Source organism: Rissa tridactyla, chromosome 12 (genome assembly GCF_028500815.1).
Source record: "Rissa tridactyla isolate bRisTri1 chromosome 12, bRisTri1.patW.cur.20221130, whole genome shotgun sequence".
In the NCBI taxonomy this organism is placed as follows: domain Eukaryota; kingdom Metazoa; phylum Chordata; class Aves; order Charadriiformes; family Laridae; genus Rissa; species Rissa tridactyla.
The window spans coordinates 15,425,748-15,447,337 of NC_071477.1; the positions used below are offsets into that span (position 1 = coordinate 15,425,748).

At 50.7% G+C, this 21,590-nt stretch overlaps 1 protein-coding gene across 2 annotated transcripts in view; it reads left to right on the forward strand.

The window, feature by feature from the left end:
• RALY (RALY heterogeneous nuclear ribonucleoprotein) overlaps positions 1 to 21,590 on the forward strand; it is a 141,169-nt gene that overhangs the window by 40,197 nt on the left and 79,382 nt on the right. For both annotated transcript variants that reach the window (XM_054218278.1, XM_054218279.1), the window contains one exon: positions 11,222 to 11,309. The gene's annotated coding sequence lies outside the window, so the exon portion shown is untranslated. The remainder of the gene's footprint in view (positions 1 to 11,221; positions 11,310 to 21,590) is intronic.

The window sequence follows — 21,590 nt, forward strand, 5'->3', positions numbered from 1 at the left end:
CTTCGGTCACCTTACCGATGCCTCTTGCTAGCCTTGACTTTTTGGCTTGTCTCTGTATTTTTAGCTGCAGGACACTCTGTCCCCAAACCCGGAGAGGACCTGAGTTTTCTCATACCTTTCTGAACGTGTGAAGCCAGCTCTCGCCCTTCTCCATGTCCCGATTTAGAAAAGGGGAGGGCGGCAGCGCGGTTTCTGCCCGCTTGTACCGGTGTAGCTGAGCTGAGGCCCTGAGATGTGAATATCCCTTTGCCTGGGAGTTTATTGATGGTTGTGCTAAGTAAGAGTCTTCGAGAGAGGATGAGGATGGCATCTCTGGGAGACGCAGCGACATAAGGGCAGAGGAGCCTTTGGGTGCAGACCGGTCCATGCTTACAAGGCAGGGACGCAAGGCTCAGGTCTAGGCTGCAGCTGGGCTTCTGCCCTGTGTGTGTCTCCATCAGTGGACCTGGCGGGAGGACATCTTTGGGGATCTGTAGGTCTGCATGGAGCAGGAACCACGGTGTGTGCGCTCGTCCACGACGAACAAGAAGTCCCATACCCTTGTGCCGGGGCAGGTTCAGCATGGTGTGAGCCACACTTCTCCTTGAGCCTGGAGTGGAGGGAGCCAAATATGATTTTCCCTTCTATCTTTTATCTCATTCATATACAAAGAAGTGGAGAAAAAAACATCCCATGTTTGATTAAATTCAGGAAAATGCAATATTTCTTTGTATTTTACTGAGAGGGGGATGGGTTGGGGAGTTTATTCCCTTTTATTTAAGGGTACAAAATGATTTAGCACAGTGCAAAATTAAACGTCACTTTGAATAAATGAGCAAATATTCTTCCGTTTGGCACGTGCTGAATGGAGCATGTGTTTTATTGTGTGGGAGGTTCAGTCAGGCAGAAGCCACCTTTGCATCCTTCTCTACTTGTGGGGCAGAACCCACCTTTGCAGCCAGCTGAGCCCTTGCATTTACCTGCTCCTGCTTTTGGGTCCCGCAGCCCCGTCCCAGCGTCTCCACTCTGGTCCTCGTCACGGGCTTGGTGGGGCTGCGGGCTCCGCTCCTTGCCGTCCTCTTTGCTCCCTCTTTCTGCACCAAAGTAATAGAATCATAGAATGGTTCAGGTTGGAAGGGACCTTAAAGATCGTCTAGTCCTCACTCAGACACGCGCATAGGCAAGGACTTAAATTTCGGTGTCTGAACTGCTCCCTTGGTGTAATTAAGGCTATTTGTGTGCTCGGAGTTACGTACATGCTGAAGCACTTTGCTGGATGGAGGTATAAAAGCGCATGGGCTACAACCAAGCAGTAAAATAGGTTTTACAAGGCACCGGGGGATGCCAGCCCGGTGGCTGCTGGTGTAAGATGACCCGGGAATTGTGACGGCTCCTGCCCTGCGTTGCTGCAGATGAAATGTCCTGAGGTTTGTTGTTTGCGCCACGCTGACGTGCGTCCCCAGACGATTGTATGACCACCTTGTCCCCAGGGAGGGCCACTCAAGGTCACAGGCTGTTTTCCAATGCCTAGCCCAGCCTCCAGCACCGGGACTGGAGATATGCTATGGGGATGCCCATGGAGGTGTCCCAAGGCAGGTGGGGTCTGGGATGCTGGGAGCAAGTCCCAGCCAAGGTGCCCTCTCCGTCCCCGCATCATGGGTGCTATCGTGGGAAGCAACACGCAAGGGTGGTGGTGGGGGGGGGATTTATTCGGTCAGCGAGATAAAAAGCAAGGCTGAGCAGATGCAGGCGTAGGTTTTTCTCAGTGTGAGCAGGCTCGTGTGAGTCCAGCTGCTGGCTGGGTCCCCAGGGAGGTGGATCAGCACTGCCACGTGCTTCCATTCGGACAAATTCGGTGACGATGGCTTGAGCTTGCCCTTCTTGTTCTCTGCCAAGAGAGGGTGGTGTGGGCTTATGCTGTTATCCCACTGCAGACCAGGCTGGGAGAAGGCACTGCACAAGGCTTAGGTAATTTCCAGTTAAAGCAGAAATCTGTATGTGTTTTGGGGGGCAGCCCCACGTTTCCTTACCAGCAGGCTGGTGCTGTATTTGCACAGGCAACGTTACCTGACCTCCCTGTGCAACCGGGGCTACCCAAGCTAATGATTTCCTATCCGAGTGCCAATCTGAACAGCTGAGATATTTTGCATTTTTTAATGACTCCCTGCTGTGCCTGAATTAATGGAAAAGATAGACTGAAACTAAGATGAGGGTATTGAAGGGAGAGGATGACAAATTGGCTTCAGAGCATGGCAGCAACGAGCACTGTCAGGGGTTCATGCACTGACCTTTATCTAAACAGAACTGTATGTAACAGATAAGAATATTTAACAATAATTAATGTCACATCAGCGCAGAGAACAAAATGACTACATCAAACAGGCAAGAAATCTACTGCAAATTACTCAAAAGAGAAATGTCAGCTTCTTCGTATCTGCAGCCTGCCTTGTGCTGATGGTGCTGGAATTAGACGGGAGGGTAGGCGAGTAAAGGAGCTATTAAAAATGATTTAGGGACTGGATAATATATACATAAATGAGTGAGAGAGGCAGAATCAGGCAGAACAACGGTAGGTCTGCTGGACCGGAGTCGTGTGAAATCAAAGACTAAACTGAGCTGATAATTGAGTGTGGGGATAAATGTGTATAAACCAGTTATCTCCACTACTGAAGTTTTGACAGGTGGCTTAGGGCCTTCCCTTTCCCTTCTGTCTCCGGAGGGTCCCGGTGTGCTGAGCTTCAACAGACACCTCTTGCCCTTTTTGTGTTTGAGTTGAGTTGAGTTGAGCCCCTCTCTGTGTTTCATAGATGGGAGGAACCATTGCTGGCTGGGGATCACAGAACCATAGAATGGTTTGGGTTGGAAGGAACCTTAAAGACCATCCAGTTCCAACCCCCTGCCCTGGGCAAGGACATCTCCCACCAGACCAGGTTGCTCCAAGCCTCGTCCAACCTGGCCTTGAACCCCTCCAGGGATGGGGCAGCCACAGCTTCTCTGGGCAACCTGGCCCAGGGGCTCACCGCCCTCACAGCAAAGAATTTCTTCCTGATATCTAATCCAAATCTCCCCTCTTTCAGTTTGAAACCGTTACCCCTTGTCCTATCATGACACTCCCTGATCAAGAGTCCCTCCCCATCTTTCCTGTAGGCCCCCTTTAGGCCCCCTGGAAGGATTTATAAGGTCTCCCCGGAGCCTTCTCTTCTCCAGGCTGAACAACCCCAACTCTCTCAGCCTGTCCTCATAGCAGAGGGGCTCCAGCCCTCAGATCATCTTCGTGGCCTCCTCTGGACCCCTTCCAACAGGTCCATGTCCTCCTTGTGGTGAGGACTCCAGAGCTGCACGCAGTACTCCAGGCAGTGTCTCATCAGAGAGGAGTAGAGGGGCAGAATCACCCCTCTACTATGTTGAGGTGTTTTTCATTCTCTCTCCAAGTTGGGGTTGTCCCAGCTTCCTGGGGGTTGTTCGGAGGGCAGTTGAGCTGGGGTGCTGTGGGGGTGTCCGGAGGCTGCCGTGGGTCTCTGCTCCCTCCGGCCGCCAGCAGTGTCAGTGCTGGACAAGTGATGACGAGCGAAGCGATGGGAGCTCCGAGGGGATGCCTGTCTTCATGCCGCAGACTGGGATCAGCCTGCAGTCCCTAATCTAATTTTAAAACAAACGATGGTCTGTGGATGTCCATTCACCAGGGGTGGATTTCATCAGTCCAGATGACAGCAAAAGCTGAGTGAGGAGTTAACCCCCTCCTGATCAACCTCCTGCTGTGGTGCTGTGGAGCATCTCCTGGCCCTGCAGCTCCAGGCCTGGGGTGGACCTTTGTCGGAGCGGTTTGTGTCCCTCTGCCTGGGGGTGACTGCCTGCAAAACCCCCCAGGGCTTGGGAAATGCACGTGCCTGATGCCATTATCAGTCCGCGTGTGTAGATAGGGCATGACATCTTGAAGACCTTTCATCGAGCAATTTGGTTTGGAGCCTGGTAAAACCCTGGGGCGGGGAGATGATGCTTGAGCCACCCCCGGTGACACCCCACCTTGCTCCCGGCGGAAACCCTGTGGGCCCAGCCCTTACACTGGGAAAGTCTCAGTTGTTTCGGGGAGGGTGCTGGGAAGCTGCTATTCCTCAGAAATCTAGCAGCAGGTGATGGGAGACGATCCCGGAGCTGCGCATGGGATTGACACCTTGCTGCGCTTTTTGTATTGCTGGCTGCAGACGCTGAGCTCGTCGAGGTGTGATCTGTCCTCCCTGGCTGAACCGGGCTGTGCCGCCACCCGCCAGCCACGTCGGTGCCCCTCCGGGACGGTTCAGAGCTCTCTGACCTCAGCACAAACAGTCGCTGTGATTCACTCAACCCAAACTTCGGGAGGTTATTCAGAAAAATGCACAAATCTAGTAAAAAGCCCAGCCCCAGACATAATGTGTTTCAGTCATTCTTGGCTTCATTCCTCTAAAGCCAGTGGTGATGTAAGGGAAAAAACACCTGGTTTTATTCTAAAAGGGCCCTTGTGCGCATCGTAATACATTATTTTCTAAACATAAATTTAATGTGTCCGCATGACCAGCTGTGGGGAGTGTTGTTAGCCTCAGTTCGTAGAGGTGAGGTTGAGGCACAGAGCTGGAGCCCAAGGTCACGAAGGGAGGCTGGGAAAGAGCCGGGAACCTCTCCTGAATCTCTTGAATTTCTGGCTGGTACCTTAAAGGCCAGTCCCGTCTGCAGCGCCTCGCCCACCCCGCAGTCCTGCTGGCCACCGGTTAGTTTTGTTGTCAGCGTTTTCCTGGCGGGAGAAGGCAGCAAGGTGTCTCCAGATTAGCAAGGTTGTGAAAAATAGCTTTCCAACTGGCCTGGTGACCTTTTGACAGCGGGAGAGAATTTAGAGGCAGAAGCTGATGGAGATGTTGTGATTTAAAATTAGAAATGACGGGGAGCTGTGGCTTTGCCCCTTGAAGTGGAAGGGGAAAACTGACCTGTCCCTGACCCCATCCTGGGACACGGGTTTGGGTTTCACTTCTCCATTACAGAAGATGCTGTGGGCTCCTCGCCTAGGGCCAGAGTGGGACATGGTGAGAGAGGGAAGGGGAGCGGAGCTGGCTCCCAGCTGGCAGCAGCTCCGTCCGAGAGCCGCTGTGCAAAGTTCGGCTCCACCGGTTGCGTCAGCGAAAGCCTCTGGTCCGCTCAGGTGCTGAACAAACCCAGCCCAGGCTTGGATGAGCTGATAAGTTCCAATTAGAGGATCTGGATATTGATTCATTGGTGAGAAAATAGGACATTAAAGGATCACTGGAAGGCTGAAGCCAAACAGGCGTGTTGCTTAAAATGAAGGGCCGTGAATTTGCATCAGATTGTAAGAGCAGGGCTCTGACAACAACGGGCAACTAATTCATGTGCATCAGGTAAATGGAGGTGCCCCATTGTTAGAAAAATAGGCATTTTTAAATCCAGAGCGTTACTGATAATATCTAGAAAGGCACAAAGGGTAGAAATCTCTGCTCTGACTCAAGTTTCAGGCATCTCTCTTTTCAGGAGGAAGATACAGACGTGTCACACCAACCAAGCAGATAGGGCAGGAGCCTGGGGACGCTCCGACTCCACCTTTGTCTTGAAGTCAAATGGTTTGGTTTCTCCAGGCTTCCTGACAGTCTCTCCTAGCCCTCGGGTGGCCCTCTCGCCAGGGAGGGCCGACACTGCCATGGGGCAGAAGGGAGACTGGAGCACACGCAGGTCTGAGCTCCCAGCCCACATGGAAAGCCCATGCCGGAGAAGATCTCAGCATGGAGGGACATGCATTGTGAGTCTTATTTTGGGCTTCTTCAGGTAGAAAAGCTTCAGTGGTGCAAGCTGTTTTGGGAAGGCTTGAGCTGACTGAGCTGCCCTAAATCCCGTGAAGACTTTCCGGCAGTTCAGAAGGTCTCCTTTCCCTTATAACGAGTGGCATAACCCATCTGCAGAGCTCTCCTTGCTCTTCCTTGGTTCTGCTCCCTGCAGAATGTCAACTGAAACCCTCGATATTAACTTAACAAAAGTGTTTCATCCCTTTGTTCCTCATGGTGCTGGAGTGTGGAAAAAGGGGCTGGGCGACCTGAGGGAAAACAGAAACCCTCTCCCACCCAGCTCAGTTCTCAGGGCAAACTTCAGCGTCTTGAGGTCACTTCCATCCTGGTACAGGGTGGTCTCACCTGCAAGCGTCAAACCCAGCTGGGTTCGTGTTATCCAGGATGGCCAGGGGAGGCAAAGTGATACCCAGAGAGGAAGAAGCAGGAGCAGCAGATGCAGCCCAACCATCTGTGTGTCACGCAAAGGCAGCGGCCGTGCTGCTGCGCCTCCGCTCGCCCATCCGCTGCGCCAACGCCAGCCCTGCCCCACGTTTTGCAGGGACTGATGCCGTGCTCCAGCACATGATGCTGAAATTACCTTCTCTCGCTTCTCTGGAGATGTTCAAAACCCGCCTGGATGCATTCCTGTCCAGCCTGCTCTGGGTGACCCTGCTTTGGCAGGGGGTTGGGCTACGTGATCTCCAGAGGGCCCTTCCAACCCCCGGCAGTCTGTGATTCCTTTCAAACCACTTGGCAAAGACGCCATTTCTTCTCTCCCATTTCAAAAGAAAATTTTTCTGAGAAGTTTGAGGAAACAAAGGAAGAAAGAAACCAAAGAGAAAAGGAGTTTTCGAGTTGCACCATCTGATTCTTGCTGAGACGTGCTGCTGGTGTCAACCTTTTTTATGTGCATCTGGAGCTGGTGCCATTTCACACCTGCTCCACGCTTGTTTTTAAATGACACATAATTATGATAGGCAGTGTAAAGATGAAGCTTCATCCCCAATTAAATTGCATTTTCTGTCTTTTCATTTCCTGCCCCAGTTGAGGAGGAAACCCCCGGAGAGCAAGATCTTTAAGTTTAATGAAGTAGGAGGTGCCTGCAAAATTAAAGGTGATCTTGTTTATTAGAAGAAAATCGGTGCTGATATATAGCGTTTCCAGGATGTTGTGCTGCTGTGTGATGCCCCGGGGAGCGTTTCAGGTTACTGGAAATGCCGATGTAAGAATCTCAGGTCATCAGACGAGAGAGCATCCAGTCTGTGACAGCTGCTGTTCGGAAACGTGCATATCCCCACCGCAGCCCTGAGCTGGTCCCTCTTTACTCCTTCTGGAGTCCCCGATGGATCCCACAGCCAGTGCCAACACAGCGGCTTGCCTGTGGCAGGCGGCCGTGGGGACAATGAGGGGCAGCACCAGTCCCATGGGTACATCCCTGCGGGGGGGCAAGAAGGGCATGTCTCCTCTTCTGTACAAAATATGGAAAAAACCCCAGAAGAGACTTTCTGTTTGCAGGTCTTCTGATCTCAGCAGTTAGCAACTGGGACAGAACTGGGGCTTTGGGGACATTGGAAGATTTTTTCGTCGGGGTCTTCACCCCCACGCGAGGTGGTGGGGTGCTGGGGTGACGTTCGCTGTGCCCTGAGCCCCATGGGACAGCCCCACTGCTCCGCTGGCCAAGTGCCCTGTGCTGCTTCATCAAAATTCAGCCCACTGTGGTGAGTCCCCTGCCCTGAGGACGAGTCTTGGGTTTTTAAGAGTCTATGATACATCTTAGTCACTATCTACACTATTTCATCCTTTATTCCTTCCCCCAACTTCCTCTGAATGCCATCCAGCCCCCGTGATTTATTACCCTTCAGTGCGTTTCGCTTTTTGTTGGAGAATTTATATTTAATTTTTATGCCCGTTATCATTCAGGGAGAGAAGGGAAATGCTTTGGGAGCCCAGAGTGAAAATAAACCAGCACATTTTAGTGCAGTTACTTTGTTTGAAAGATGCTGTATTTTGGCAGGGTACTTACCTCCTTCCTCCTCCTCTTTTGCATCGTGAGTTGAAGTGGTTCTAGAAAAATCGCAGGATGGTGCAGGGCACTGATTGACTCCAGCCTTGCGGGGGCTGGACTCTGCTGCTCCTGCTGCCTGAATTCGTTAGGACTCAGGCAGTGAAGAGGAACTTGGTATAAGAGCAGGACAATTTGGTCTTTCCTGTAGCTGTACGTTCGGGGAAGGAGGGATTATGAAGCAGCAGAGGTGGACTTCCATTTCTTAGCTTCTAGTGGTGAGGTTTTTCTTCGCCGCCTCCTGTACAGCTTCCACTTTGGGTTATCAGGCAACTATTAGACCTCATATGGGTCTAACATAGCATCCTAAAGCACTCAAAGGAGATGCGGTAATTTGGCCCTTGGTCTCAAAGAGGTGTACAGCGGAGCCAAGAGCAGAACTCGGAGCTTCTGATGCTCTTTGATGCCCCATGTCCCTCTGCCCCTCATACTTCCCCTCCCCTCGTGCACCTTTGGGTCATTCTTAGCAGGAGAAGGCTTTGGGAATAAGATAAGCACTTTTGCCTCAGTCAAGGCATCGGGGTGAGTTTGGGAGGAGGATGGGGAAGGCATTCAGAACTTCATCCAGATCGCAGGTAAAATCTCTTTTCCTCCTTCCTCGCTGGGATTTGCGTCTGTATTTCACAAATAATAAAATCTCGAATAAAAAAGATGCATTTCAGAACATCTTGCGGTGTAGCCAACGCTTGTGGATAAGTTCTTTTGTTTGCCTATCTTGTACCTGTTCCTGGAAAAAGCAAAGAGGTTCAGGGGATTGTTGTCAGCTAAAAAAAAGCCCACCCGCCCACCCCCCCCAAAACCCCAGAAAGCTTAATTAAAATGTTGGAATTAATATCGGAAGTTACCCTGTGAAATGTGCCCAGGGAGGTGGTTGAGTCACCATCCCTGGAGGTATTTAAAAGCCGGGCAGACGTGGTGCTGAGGGACATGGTTTAGTGGTGGTTTTGGCAGCGTTAGGTTGATGGTTGGACTCGATGATCTGAAAGGTCCCTTGCAACCCAGACAATTCTGTGATTCTGCGATCTGCCCCGTTCTGTCCAAGCAATGTCAAAGCAGGGACCTGCAGGGCTCCAGCAGGTATGTTTGGAGCAGGCCGTGAGCCGTTTGCTTTCCCACATCCCTCATGTCTCTGAGAGTTTTGGTGCTCAGGGCTCTGCTCAGACCTGGTTTAGCCTCAGGTTTCTCTTACTCTCTCCCCTTTCCTCCATCTCTCCTGCATGAAGGCCCCCTCTCAGAGCGTTGCTGCACTCATCGTGGGTTCCAGCACTCTGTATGTTCAGTTGATCTTCTGAGAGGTGCTACCAGATCTCTGGAGAGGCCCAATGAACTTGAATGACGGGTCTATTGAAATGGAGGGGAACGGAGGAAACGGCACTGGGAAGTTTGTGTCTTGAATGCTTTGTTGGGTTCTTGGATGATGGGAAACGTGGCCACGTGGCAGCATCCCCTGCTTGTAGCTTTTGGCACTGTGGTGGCTTTTTCATGCAGAGCTTTGAACCCCTGTGCAGGAGGGATGATCCCTGTGGTGCACTTCCGGAGCATGCAGAGGCTTCTGCTGCAAAATCCAGCGTGTCATCTCAGATCAGCTCGTTAGATATGTGGGACCTCGTTGTTGGTTGAAGCCCAGTGGTTCATTCCTCTGTCTCTTTAGTGCTTTCTCTGTTTTAATTAAAAAGCTTCATTCCAGTTTGACCTTTTGCAGTGCTGTGGTGTAATTGAGACTGACGTGAGGCTTTAATTCCGGAAGGTCTATGGTTCACCCTCACCTTTATGGTGAGTGGCAGGAGCCCTGACTGCCCCTCCTGCCCTCTGGTGGGATCAGGCAGCCCACGTATCTGAGTGTTTCACAGAGCAGGGTGGAAAAAGTGTTGGTCTTTCAATAAAGCCATGGCTTACTCAGGAAACGTTGTTCTTGAGGCAGGAGGTGGGAATCATCACCAGTTTGAGGAGGGTGGAGAAAGCAGAGCAGGAATCTCCTAGTGATTTATTGCCTTTGTTGTAGATGATTGCTAGCCCAAGCAGGCTGATTGGAAGGAATGGGTTTAAATCACTGAGTCTCGTTAATGGCTTAGGCACTGGAATGGGAGCATGGAGACCTGGATCCAGTTCCATTAGCTCTGGACTGTGTGTAGGCCGTGAGTTCGCAGGTGCAATCCTTGTCCCAGGGCTGGAGAGCGCTGAGCATGGAGGAGATCTTGCCCCATCCCGTCCATTCAACCCCAGTTCTTTGCCCGCGGCGCTGGGATTCGGGGAGGAGTAGTGTGTGTTTGCTTGTAGAGGAGTGAGGATTTGATGGGACCTAGATCCCACCTCTGAAGCATTAAGCCGGTTCTTACGGGGCGAGCAGCCATGCCCTGCAGCCTTCCCTGCGAGGAGCATTGCCCGCCAGCTGGACTGTGCCGACGCTGCTGCCCAGGACTTTTGTGTGTTCCCCAGCATAAAAATGCAATAAAAAGTCCTGCAGTGCTAACTTCTGAATTGGAACATCCCGGTTGCGTTCCTACTTGGCAGGTCTCTCAAGGTGACACATCAGGGCACTGCATACAGTCCAGCCAGGCATCTCAGCCCACGGCAGGGAAGGGAAAGCACCTTAACTTAACGTTCCAGGAGGTATCCTGGAAGCTGGGGGGGACCCAGAGGAGCTGATTTATAGCAGAACATTTCAATTCTATCAACAAAATGTTTCAATTCAAGTCAGCCTGGCCCAAAGCAAAATCTTCACAGGCCGCCCAGGGAAGTGGTGGAATCGCCAGCCCTGGAGGTATTTAAAGGGTATTTTAAAGTCGGGTTGACGTGGTGCTTAGCGACATGGTTTAGTGGTGGTTTTGTCAGTGTTGGGTTGGTGGTTGGACTCGATGATCTGATCCAACCTAAATGATTCTATGATCTTCAGTTTCAAAATGCATTTTCAAAACAGAAAAAAAAGCCCAAAAAACCACACACATGAAAAAGTTTCTGCTTTACTGTGGGATATTTCAGTTTGAAGAAACTGTTTTCCCTGAACAAATCCCAGCCACCGTGACCAAAAATTCCTGCCCACCTCTATCCACCAGTTACCTCATTCTCGGCAATATCAACATCACGTCGCTGTTCTTGGGCGGGTTTCTCGCACGCGAGCCAATCTGAGCCACCTCCCCAGCCACTATCCTGACTCCTCGGCCCCGCCAACACAACCGGCTCCGTCTGCTCCGCTCCCAGCTCCTGGCTAAGCCGCTCAGAGCCTGAGCTCGGAAAGTCCTGGGGCTGATCCTTGCAGACAACCCGCCAGCGGCTTTTCGTCCCAACGCAGCGTACCCCGCTCTGCTGGGGGTTAGAAAGTACTGGATTATCTGCTTACCCCAACTGGGAAAAAAACCCCTCTGTGTCCTGATTATTGCAGGGTGAAGCTAAGACCGTAGAGGGGTGCTGCGCCTGCTCCCAGACCGGTGACGGGAAGGACTGACAGAGCCCAAGTGCCCACAGTCCCGGTAAGTAACTGTGTCTGGAGGTACCTTTAGATGGGATGAGCGACGCGAGAGATCCCCGCGGTTCGGCTGTGTGAGGCGGGACTCGGGACAGCAAGGACATATTGCTTCGGATGCTGAATCGTATGAGCGGGCTTCATTGTGGATTCAGGCTGAAGGTTTTCTCTCTTGGAGCCTGCTGAAAGCGGCCGCGTCCTGGCCTGGTGGAGGCGTTCACAGAGTCAAATGTGGATGGATGTGCTGAGAATCTGCAGTTCCTTCGTGTGCTACTGGCAGTAGAAACTGCTTTAATTGCTTTAATTACACCCTGATGGGCAGATTGTGATCGGTTTGGACGTGGTGGGGTTCAGCACATTTTCGTTTCCGATTCATTGCTTGTATTTCTTCTAAAAGCTGCGTTTGCAGTTTGCGGTGAGTGAAAGTGAATACGAGCGCGACTCCTGGGTAATGTCGGGGTGGGCTCTGCCCTTGCCTTTCCCGGTGCCCACCCCAGAGCAGGAGGGTGCAGGGAGGGCCTGCGGGGAAGCGCTGGCCACGGGGGACACTGTGCCGGGGCAGACAGGCCCCTCGCAGAGCTGGTCTTCGGGGAAGGAGGGTGCCCAGAATGCGGTCAAAACCCCTTTACTGCCTCTGCACGAGCAGAGCATCCTCTTGAAAATGAACTGGGAGGAAGCACGTGCTTGATATTTCCTTGACCAACATCAATCAGGGCTGTGTTTCTTAGAGCTTTGAGCAGGACAGAGCAGTTCCCGCATCCCCAAAAGGTGCAGCAGTGTCCTCAGGCCACAATTTTGGAAGATAACCATCTCCAAAGTGCCAACAGACACAGCACTGTCAGGACGTGCACTTTGACATCCCCCAGACCCAGCTTGGCCGGGTGGGCTGAGCTGGAAGCACCTCTTTGAAAAGAAGAGGTTTTGCGGTGGGCTGGAAGAGGGATTGAGGATCAGCTCCAGTGACAGCGTGACCCCAAGTATTGGGAAATGCTGGTCCAGGAATCACTGCGGCTCTCAGAAACGTGCTGTGCTTCCCAAGCAAAGAAGTCAGTGAAGGCCTGAGCTGGGAGATCTCCCCGGTTTTGTGGGAGTTTTGTTTCAATAAGAACAGGACTCTCTAATAATAGAACCTGGAGTTTGCTTCAGCAGAGGGTGAATGAAGATTTCAGGGCGTAATTGTACTACACACAATTCATGACACGAAGGTGGAGCAGTGTAATGTTTTTGTCAGTGGACTTTCATCTCCAGTTCGCAGACAGATGGAGAAAAGCAGGTCCTCCAGTTTCCAGTTGGGCAGAGTTTCCACTCCTGGTGTAACACATTTGTTTTAGTTGGTATCGTGGTTGGGTTCTTCCTTGGGAACTTACATGGGAGGGACAAAAAATAAACGTTATTAGGTAAAACTTCTTATCATATGGGTAGGAGCTCTGCTGTTGCTTGGTGGACCCCAGGAGATACCACGTACAGTAAATAAGGATCCAAGAGTTTGACACTTCTTATCTCGTCTGGAAGTCTAATCCAGGAAACTGCAAATAACAGAGGGGTAAAGATTCATCTGAGCTTTCTCAAACCAAAATCAGGAGTTGAAGGAAAAAAGGAGTCTGGGTTTGCTTATGATTTCTCTAAAACCATTTTCTGCTTCTAGCATAAAATACCTTCCCTTAGTAGTAGTGAGAATATCTTGACACAAAGTAAGACGAAAAAATACTGACATACAGATATGTTAAACAAATGAGCTGGCTAAAAACCCTTTTCTGCATGAGTAAGAGAACTACTCTGCCCTAATTCCATAGACTGGGACTTAACTCAGCCAATGGAATGATGGGATTCAGCAGCATTGAAGAAATACCTTCCTTTTTTAATATTCAAGACATTTTAAAAAAAGGACACTGCCAGAAGTTTTTTTTTTTTAAATTTCGATTTGGCTGTTGACATATTAAACAGTGCTTTAAACTATGGAGCCTTCTTTTTGTACGGGGTATTTACTGTAAGCGAAGGAAAGGGTCTTTTATCCTGCGCGCGCAGACTGCAGGTCCTGAACTGCAGCACCTCCTTCCATCCGCCAGTTCTTCACTTTCACAGGGCTTCTGAACTCTGGAACGCTGCCAGTTGATTGTTTGCTCTTTCATTTTTCACTTCTCCCTCCAATTATTGGGAGCACACAGAATAAAGGTTGATTCCAGAGGGAGCTGTGAAACTACCTATTTCTTGGGGGAATGCAGAAAAAGCTGTGAAAATATCTGTCATTCAGGCAATTGGAAAAGATCACTGAGAGTAACTCTGGAGAACTGGGAAGGCTGATGAAAATGCCCATTATTCCAGCAATGCAGGGAAGGTCAGAAAAATACCTGTTACTGAGTCCACCCATACAGGGTTGGAAGTGTCCCGTAGTGAGAGGACACGGAGCATCCTCAGGTAGCTCAATGACAACTGGGCAGATGAAATTTTCTGTCTGTCTGCCTAGAAAAAAACCCACACTGTCGGAGCGGGCCGTCACCGTGTCTAATCACAAATAAATCCAGACCGTAATCACTTGCTCGGGTCATTTGTCAGCTCCGGCAGTTCCTGTCCTTCCAGGATTAGGATGGCACTCAGTAGCCCTTTAAGCTACAATCTGGTAGTGACCTTCTTAGCACCCCGTGGGCCAAGGAAGGAAGCGATGTAACAGGGTTCTTAATTTAGAAAAGACAACGCGGGTGAGGAGGCGGCGGCGGGTATTGGTGCCCACGCAGATGCTCCAGTTCAGGGCTGCGTGTCCGGTAGTGGGGGGGCGTGATGTGAACGGTGCATCCACAGCATTCGTGATCAAGTCTGAAAAAGCCTAATTGTGGGACCGAGTTACCCTCGGTCCTTCGTGCCAGGCGCAGACTCGCTTTGCCCTTTGTGGCTTGTTTTCTCTTTTTTTTTTTTTTTTTTTTTTATTTATCATTTTCATTCCTCTGTAGGCGATTAGATGGCAGGATTTCTGCAGCGGGGATTCTGATGTGTGCATGCAAACGTTCTTTATTTCTCTACGTACTTTGGCAAGCACGTGCTGGGAAGATTATTGAATGCAATTATCTCATCAGCAACATCCCTCCCCAGCGCAGGGATTGCAGTGGAGGGACGGGTGAAGATGAAGTGTCAGGTGGTCCAGAGCAGGGTGAGCTGTGCTGGGCTTCCTGAGCCCTGTTACCGGCCCCAGGTGTTTCTCACCACGGACAGGCTTCTCTCGCAAGGGTGCAGTAAACTGCAGTTGTCCCCGGTGGCTCGTGTGTTTATGAAAACCTCAAAGGAAGGGAGAAGAAACCCAAATAACTGATGCTACCCTCAGACAATTCCCACTGTACGTGGCTTTGTTTAGCAGTAAAAGGCAGGAGAGGCTTCAGACCTGTCACCACTGTCTCTCTGCAGATGGAGCACTGGATGGGCGTGCTGTCACCTGCAGCCTGCTTTGGCCGTTGTTTGTGATGCAAACTGTTGAGTCGAAATAGACCACTCTGAGGGTGGTGAGCCCCTGGCCCAGGTTGCCCAGAGAAGCTGTGGCTGCCCCATCCCTGGAGGGGTTCAAGGCCAGGTTGGACGGGGCTTGGAGCAGCCTGGTCTGGTGGGAGGTGTCCCTGCCCAGGGCAGGGGGTGGAACTGGATGTTCTTTAAGGTTCCTTCCAACCCAAACCATTCTATGATTCTATGAAAATACAAAAAGAAAGAGGCCCCTTCTTGGCAAACTAAGAAGTGAGGGAAGGAAGAGTGGTTAAAAAGCTGCCTGGAAAGTGCACCCAGGGTCTGTCACACCCATGCTGTCTCTTTCTAGACCCAGCGACCCCAAGCTGTCCCCAGAAAATGAAAGGGGACCATGAGGATAGGCAGATTCAAGTGTGCACGTTCCCGGTGTGCTCCGGAAATGGGAGCCTTCTGGCCACCCAAGAGGATAACCCTATCTTGACCCTTTCTACCGAAGTCTTGGGAATCCTGTAGGCTCAGTGTGGTGAGGTCCCCTATGAAATAAGGCCACAACCCTTGTCTCGAGAGGCAGAGCTGATGTGTCTGCGAACTGTGGATGAGGAGGAGGGTAGTCCGGGCTGTGGAGGACACAAACAGAAATTCCCTCAAAAGCTAATGCTCCCCAATCCTTATCTCCAGTAAATAAATGCAAAGACCCAGTTAAAAATCCTAAGTAGACTCTCTGGAAGGATTGCCGAGGTGTCTGTGCTGGAAATCAACTAACGGTATGTGTGATATTTGTAAGCAGTTGACTGGAGGATGTTCCCCAGCAGCTGGTTCATCTGGAACAGGTTTTGTCTTGAGTAGGTTTGGGCTTACCTGGCAAGAGCGGGCTGTGGAGCCCATCTGGTAGATGCAAGGTGAGAGGAGAGCTCTCCTCATGCAGAGGCCCTGGTCCATGACCACTCTCTGCAAGGAAGAGAAGTTTTGGGCTAGAAGAGTCATGTTCGTGGCACTGAAGTTTGTTGTAAAAGCAGAGCATGTGAAAGCAGAGCATGTCAGGGGTTGTTTTGATTGAAGATGATCACGAGTCATTTAGCAGTTGCAAGCTCTAGGAGTGCCGTTTGCAGGCTCAGATCTTGGTCTGCAGGCTCAGACCCTGGTGTCGGCCACCTCCAAAGTTCTCTATGACAGAGCCATCCCCTCCCTTTGCCCTCACATGCATTCTACCTATGCGGAGCTGAGCTTAGCTGGCTTTGAGTGGGAACTCAAGCAGTTCCGATAAAGGATCAAGTTTTCTAGGGAGAGCCAAATCCTGATATGCCAACTTGCCATCATAGAAACATAGAATTGTCAGGGTTGGAAGGGATCTTAAAGATCATCTAGTTCCAACTGCCCTGCCATGGGCAGGGACATCTCCCACTAGATCCGGTTGCTCAGAGCCCCATCCAGCCTGGCCTTAAAAACTTCCAGGGATGGGGCTTCCACCACCTCTCTGGGCAACCTGTTCCAGTGTCTCACCACCTTCATGGTGAAGAACTTCTTCCTAACATCCAGTCTGAATCGTCCCATCGCTAGTTTTAATCCATTCCCACTAGTCCTACCATTACCCGACATCCTAAAAAGTCCCTCCCCAGCTTTCCTGTAGGCCCCCTTAAGATACTGGTAGGCCACAATAAGGTCCCCTCGGAGCCTTCTTTTCTCCAGGCTGAACAACCCCAACTCTCTCAGTCTGTGCTCATAGGAGAGGTGCTCCAGCCCTCTGATCGTCCTCGTGGCCGTTCTCTGGACGTGTTCCAGCACATCCATATCTCTCTTGTAGTAGAGGCTCCAGAACTGGACGCAGCACTCCAGGTGGGGTATCACGAGAGTGGAGTAGAGGGGGAGAATCACCTCCCTCGACCTGCTGGCCACGCTCCTCCTGATGCAGCCCAGGATACAGTTGGCTTTCCGGGCTGCAAGTGCGCACTGATGGCTCATGTTGAGCCTCTCGTCCACCAGCACCCCCAAGTCCTTTTCTTCCGGGCTGCTCTCAAGCCAGTCACTGCCCAGCCTATATCAGTGCTTGGGATTGCTCCAACCCAGATGGAGGACCCTGCACTTGGTCTTGTTGAACTTCATGAGGTTGGCATGGGCCTGCCTCTCCAGCCTGTCAAGGTCCCTCTGGATGGCATCCCTTCCCTCCAGCGTGTCAGCTGCCCCACACAGCTTGGTATCGTCAACAAATTTGCTGAGGGTGTGCTCAATGCCGTGTCCATATCGCTGACGGAGAAGTTAAACAAGACCGGTCCCAGTACTGATCCCTGAGGGACTCCACTTGTCACTGGCCTCCACTTGGACATGGACCCATTGACAGCCACTCCTTGGTTGTGTCCGTCAAGCCACTTCTTTATCCACTGAATTGTCCATCCATCAAACCCATATTTTATCAGCTTGGAGACCAGGATGTCACGCGGGACAGTGTCAAAGGCTTTGCTCAGGTCCAGGTAAATGATGTCAGTTGCTCTCCCCTTGTCTATTGATGTTGTGACCTTCTCATAGAAGGCCACCAGCTCTGCCAGGCACGATTTGCCCTTGGTGAAGCTGTGTTGATTGTACCCAATCACCTCTTCGCTATTCTTCTGCCTCAGCAATGCCTCCACTAGGATCTGCTCCATAATCTTACCAGGCATGGAGGTGAGACTGACTGGCCTGTAGTTCCCTGGTTCCTCCTTCTTTCCTTTTTGAAAATGGGGATTATGTTTCCCCTTTCCCAGTCAGTGGGGACTTCACCAGACTGCCATGACTTTTGGAATATAGTAGAGAACGGTTTGGCAACCTCATCCACCAGTTCCCTCAGTACCCGTGGGTGTATCCCATCAGGTCCCATGGACTTGTACACTTTCAGGTTCTGGTTTCAGGTTTCTGGTGCCTCATATACCAAGCCATGCTCGTAAAACCCAAAGCCCTATGACACCAGTCCTGGAGCCAAGAACTGACCTGTTGACTCCTCCTATATATTCCCTCGTCCGTCACTGATGTCAGAGGGATGGAGGAGAGCACAACCTGAGCTCCCGATCCCTTTACCAGTTGCCCTAAGGCCCTGGAATCTTTTTTAAACGATTGTGAGCCTCTCATTGCTACCTCATCACTTCCCACCTGAAAGACCAGAAGTGGGTAATAATCTGAAGGGCTCACAAGGGTGGGGGGGTTTACCTACGATGTCCTTTACCCGGGCACCAGGGAGACAGCAGACCTCTCTATGAAGTGGGTTTGGTCTGCATATCAGGCCCTCTGCTCCCCTCAGCAGGGAGTCACCTACAAGAATGACCCTTCCATTATTCTTTTCAGGGTCAGTTTTGATGGCCGGCCTGAGGCGAGTTGGCCTTGGTGGCTCTTCTGGCCTTTGAGAGCCCTCTTCTTTGCTTGCAACCAGTTCCTCCTGCAGAGCCCCATACCTGTTCTGCAAGGGCACTGTGGGTGGTGCACTTCTTAAAGGAACCTGCTTGCTCCGTTTCTTTCTTTTGTTCCGTCGGACAGAGACCTGTTCCCATTGACCCTGCTCATGGGGGTTACTACAGGACGGCTGGGGGGCTTGCTGGTGAAAGGATACGGAATCCTCTGGTCCACTAAGAGTTACCTCCCGTTCCGTTTTTGTAGAGAGCTGTTTGTGGAAATGGTTGGTTTCCCTCTCATTCTCTCTGGTATTCCTCAATCTACTCACCTCTTCTCTGAGCTCCATCATTTCATCTTGGTGCTGTGTCACCCGGCTGAGCAGGTCATCAACCTGCTCACACCGCACGCAGCCATGGTCAGCATTGTCCCCCGCAGCCAGTGAAAGGCTGTGGCGTTCCTCACAGCCTGTGACCTGGATACCAATATCCATTTGGGTGGGTGTGGGGAGCGCAGTCTTCCTCCTCCGAGTAGCCACCATCACTCCTTGAGTAAAGTGCAGCACCTCCTGTCCTGCCCTGCCCAACGAGCTGCAAACAGCCGCTGAAACAGCCCAACATTTCCAACAGCCAACAGTTGGAAACATCTGCAGCACCCCTCCCGGGGCACCCACGATCAGTTTGTTTGCATTCTTCTCGTTGTGCTGGAGCCTTTAGAGGTGGATGCTGGGTGCTGACCTTCACTGAGAAGCTCCTTCCTCATGTCTGGCCCTGCCAGGCTCACATGGCCCGTCTGGGCATGAGTTAGTGGAAGACAAGATGCTCATTAACCCTTTTATAAAGATCTCACTGCTCCGTTCCTGTTACCTGTGCTTTTAAATAAGCAAATTAACTGCACGAAGCTCTCAACCGCTCTGCCAAGACAGCAAGAAAGCTGCGGTGTTTCCAGATGCCAAGGGATGGATCGCGTGACAGGCATTGCTGACAGCTCTACCTGCCCCGGACCTTCCGGCTGGTTGTGCAGTCTGCAGGCAGAAAGTCACGTAGCTCAGTCGTTTCTTGGTGTGCGAGAAGAGCAGGTCATTTGGTATTATTTAAGGACAGCAAGGCTGAACAGAAAGTGAAAAATGTCCTCACATAGCATACGTGACCCAGTGGATTGGACTCCACCTGGTTTGAGACTTCAAATCTTGATAAACCAAAAACTCTCAAGCATATGTCTAGTTTTAAATCTATAAATTCAGTCAAAACTCTTATGCTCAAAGCAAGCCCTGGATTAATAACAACTTCCTGAGTCAATGATTAAACTCTAGAGCTGAGGTGGTTTCCTGCGATCAACCAAAATGTTTGATTCATTTAAAGGCTGAGCAAGCAATTCATGATGAATATGGTATCTGTGTGAGCCGACGCAGGCAGGACGCAGGAGCAACCACAAACCACGGATGAAAGGCAAAGAACAAACTTAATCTCGATACCTCACAGACCAGGGAATCTCCGAAGCAACACGCGGTCAGAGGCACGCAAGCAGGGACGCAGGCGCCGCAAGAGAGAGTTCTTGTTAGCAAGAGTCCTTGGCGGCGGGAGAGTCCTGGTTAGCAAGAGCGGACACGGACTCCCGGTTCTTGTTGGTACGTAAAGGGTTCAAACAGGCATAGCTTCCTCACTGTGCTTTGATCTTCTTCCACGACAGGCCAGGATTCTCAAGCGGCTGGGTAAGGTGTCCCCGAGCCCATCACAGACTGATGTTATCTAAGTGCAAGTGTTTTCCTTGCAAGCACCCGAGACTGAATAACAATTAGTGTGTCCTCCTCGCCAGTCTTCCCTTTCTTTCTCACAGTATCTGAGAGTTAAGTTTTCTGCAAATCTTGATCTTATCAAAATAACACCTCAATTCAAATTGCCTGATTGTGGGGGGAGGGTGTTGTTTTGGGTTGTTTTTTTTTTTTCATTTCTGGATTTGCTTTTTGAAATTATCTGTTTCTTAGGGCTTCTCAAGACTTGAAGGTTAATTCAGGTTAAGGCAGTGCGTGAACTGAAAATATAAAATCTTTTCCCAAATAACTCCGTGTGTAAGCACCAGCTGACAGATGATCGCAAGAGTCATTTCTTCTGCTGTGGTTAAGGATAATGCCTGTGCTCAAACGTCAGGTGAACATGTTTGCAAAATGAAACCTTAAAGATTTCGGAATTGCTCCAGAGGGAAGGTCAGAGCTGCCCCAGGTGTTAGTAGCCTATCGCAGACGCATCTCTCAGCTCCATGTATACGTCCATTGAACAGAAATGCAGCTGGAATGAATTTGTGAAGAACTCAAGGGAGTGCTCCCAGCCTTGGAGTGTGGTGGCTTGTATTTATTGACACCTTAATGCCTCCTTAGAGAAGCAAGCTGATGGCCAGAAGGACTCACCTGTTTCTGAACCACCAGGTCCTCACCATCTTGGCTTGTTTTCCCCATCATCTACAAGGTGAGTCACCATCCCTGGAGGTATTTAAAAGACATGTAGATGTGGTGCTGAGGGACATGATTTAGCGGTAACTTGGCAGCGCTAAGTTAATGGTTGGACTTGATGATCTTTAAGATCTTTTCCAGCCAAAAGGATTCTGTGATTCTAAGGTGTTTTGTGCCTCTCCTGTCAAGAACTAGTTGCTGCCCACTCAAGGAGTATTGTGCATTGTGGAGAGAAAGGCCAGGGGACAGGATTTAATCCTAGATGAAAACAGGTTTAAGTGTCTGCCTCAGGGTTCAGGTTTTCCACCATAATTTTCCCAGGTTCCTTGGCCGCTCAGCTGGGCTTCAGCCATCAAAGGAATTCAGTCAGCATTGAGGAGCTGGGCCTGAATTTCTCCATTCCCAGCCTCCAAAAGGGAATCTTCTTTCTGCTCCAGCTTGAACTGGTGTTATGGCCATGAAAACATTGCTCCATGAGGTGCTCAGATGCTGGGGATGAATGAGTACCTCGGTGCTGCTCGCTCCCTGTGTCTCCTCATAGCCAGATGTGGCTTTCTGGCCGCAGCTCTGAGTACCGGGGCTGGAAAGTGAGTCAGAAAGCAGAAGTCAAGGGGATGCCTTCAAATGAAAACACAAAAATAGATCTCTCTTTGCAGATCTTTTCTCGGCTTCCCTTTGCAGGGCTGTATCGGCGCATGCTTGATGGGATCTGATGGCTCTGACCTTGTCAGATGCATCAAATATGACATGTGAGCATGGATTGGTTTTTTTTAAGGAGAGAAATCGGGGTTAGCAAGAAATGCAGAAAAGACAAACAGACAGATGGCCACGTTCCTTCATCAATAGAAATCCAGGCCTGAGATTTGCTTCCAGCTTGGCTTGAACTGGAGATTTCAGTAAATGAGCCAAAAAGTTGCTTATTTTACCATCACCCTTCCGTAGCATTTCATTACCGTACGTGCTTCTTCTGTGAGGCGCTGACCTTTCACAGGCTGCGGTGTGACACAAAGACGTAGTGCTAAAATATGGACCTGTGGTGCCTGGAGA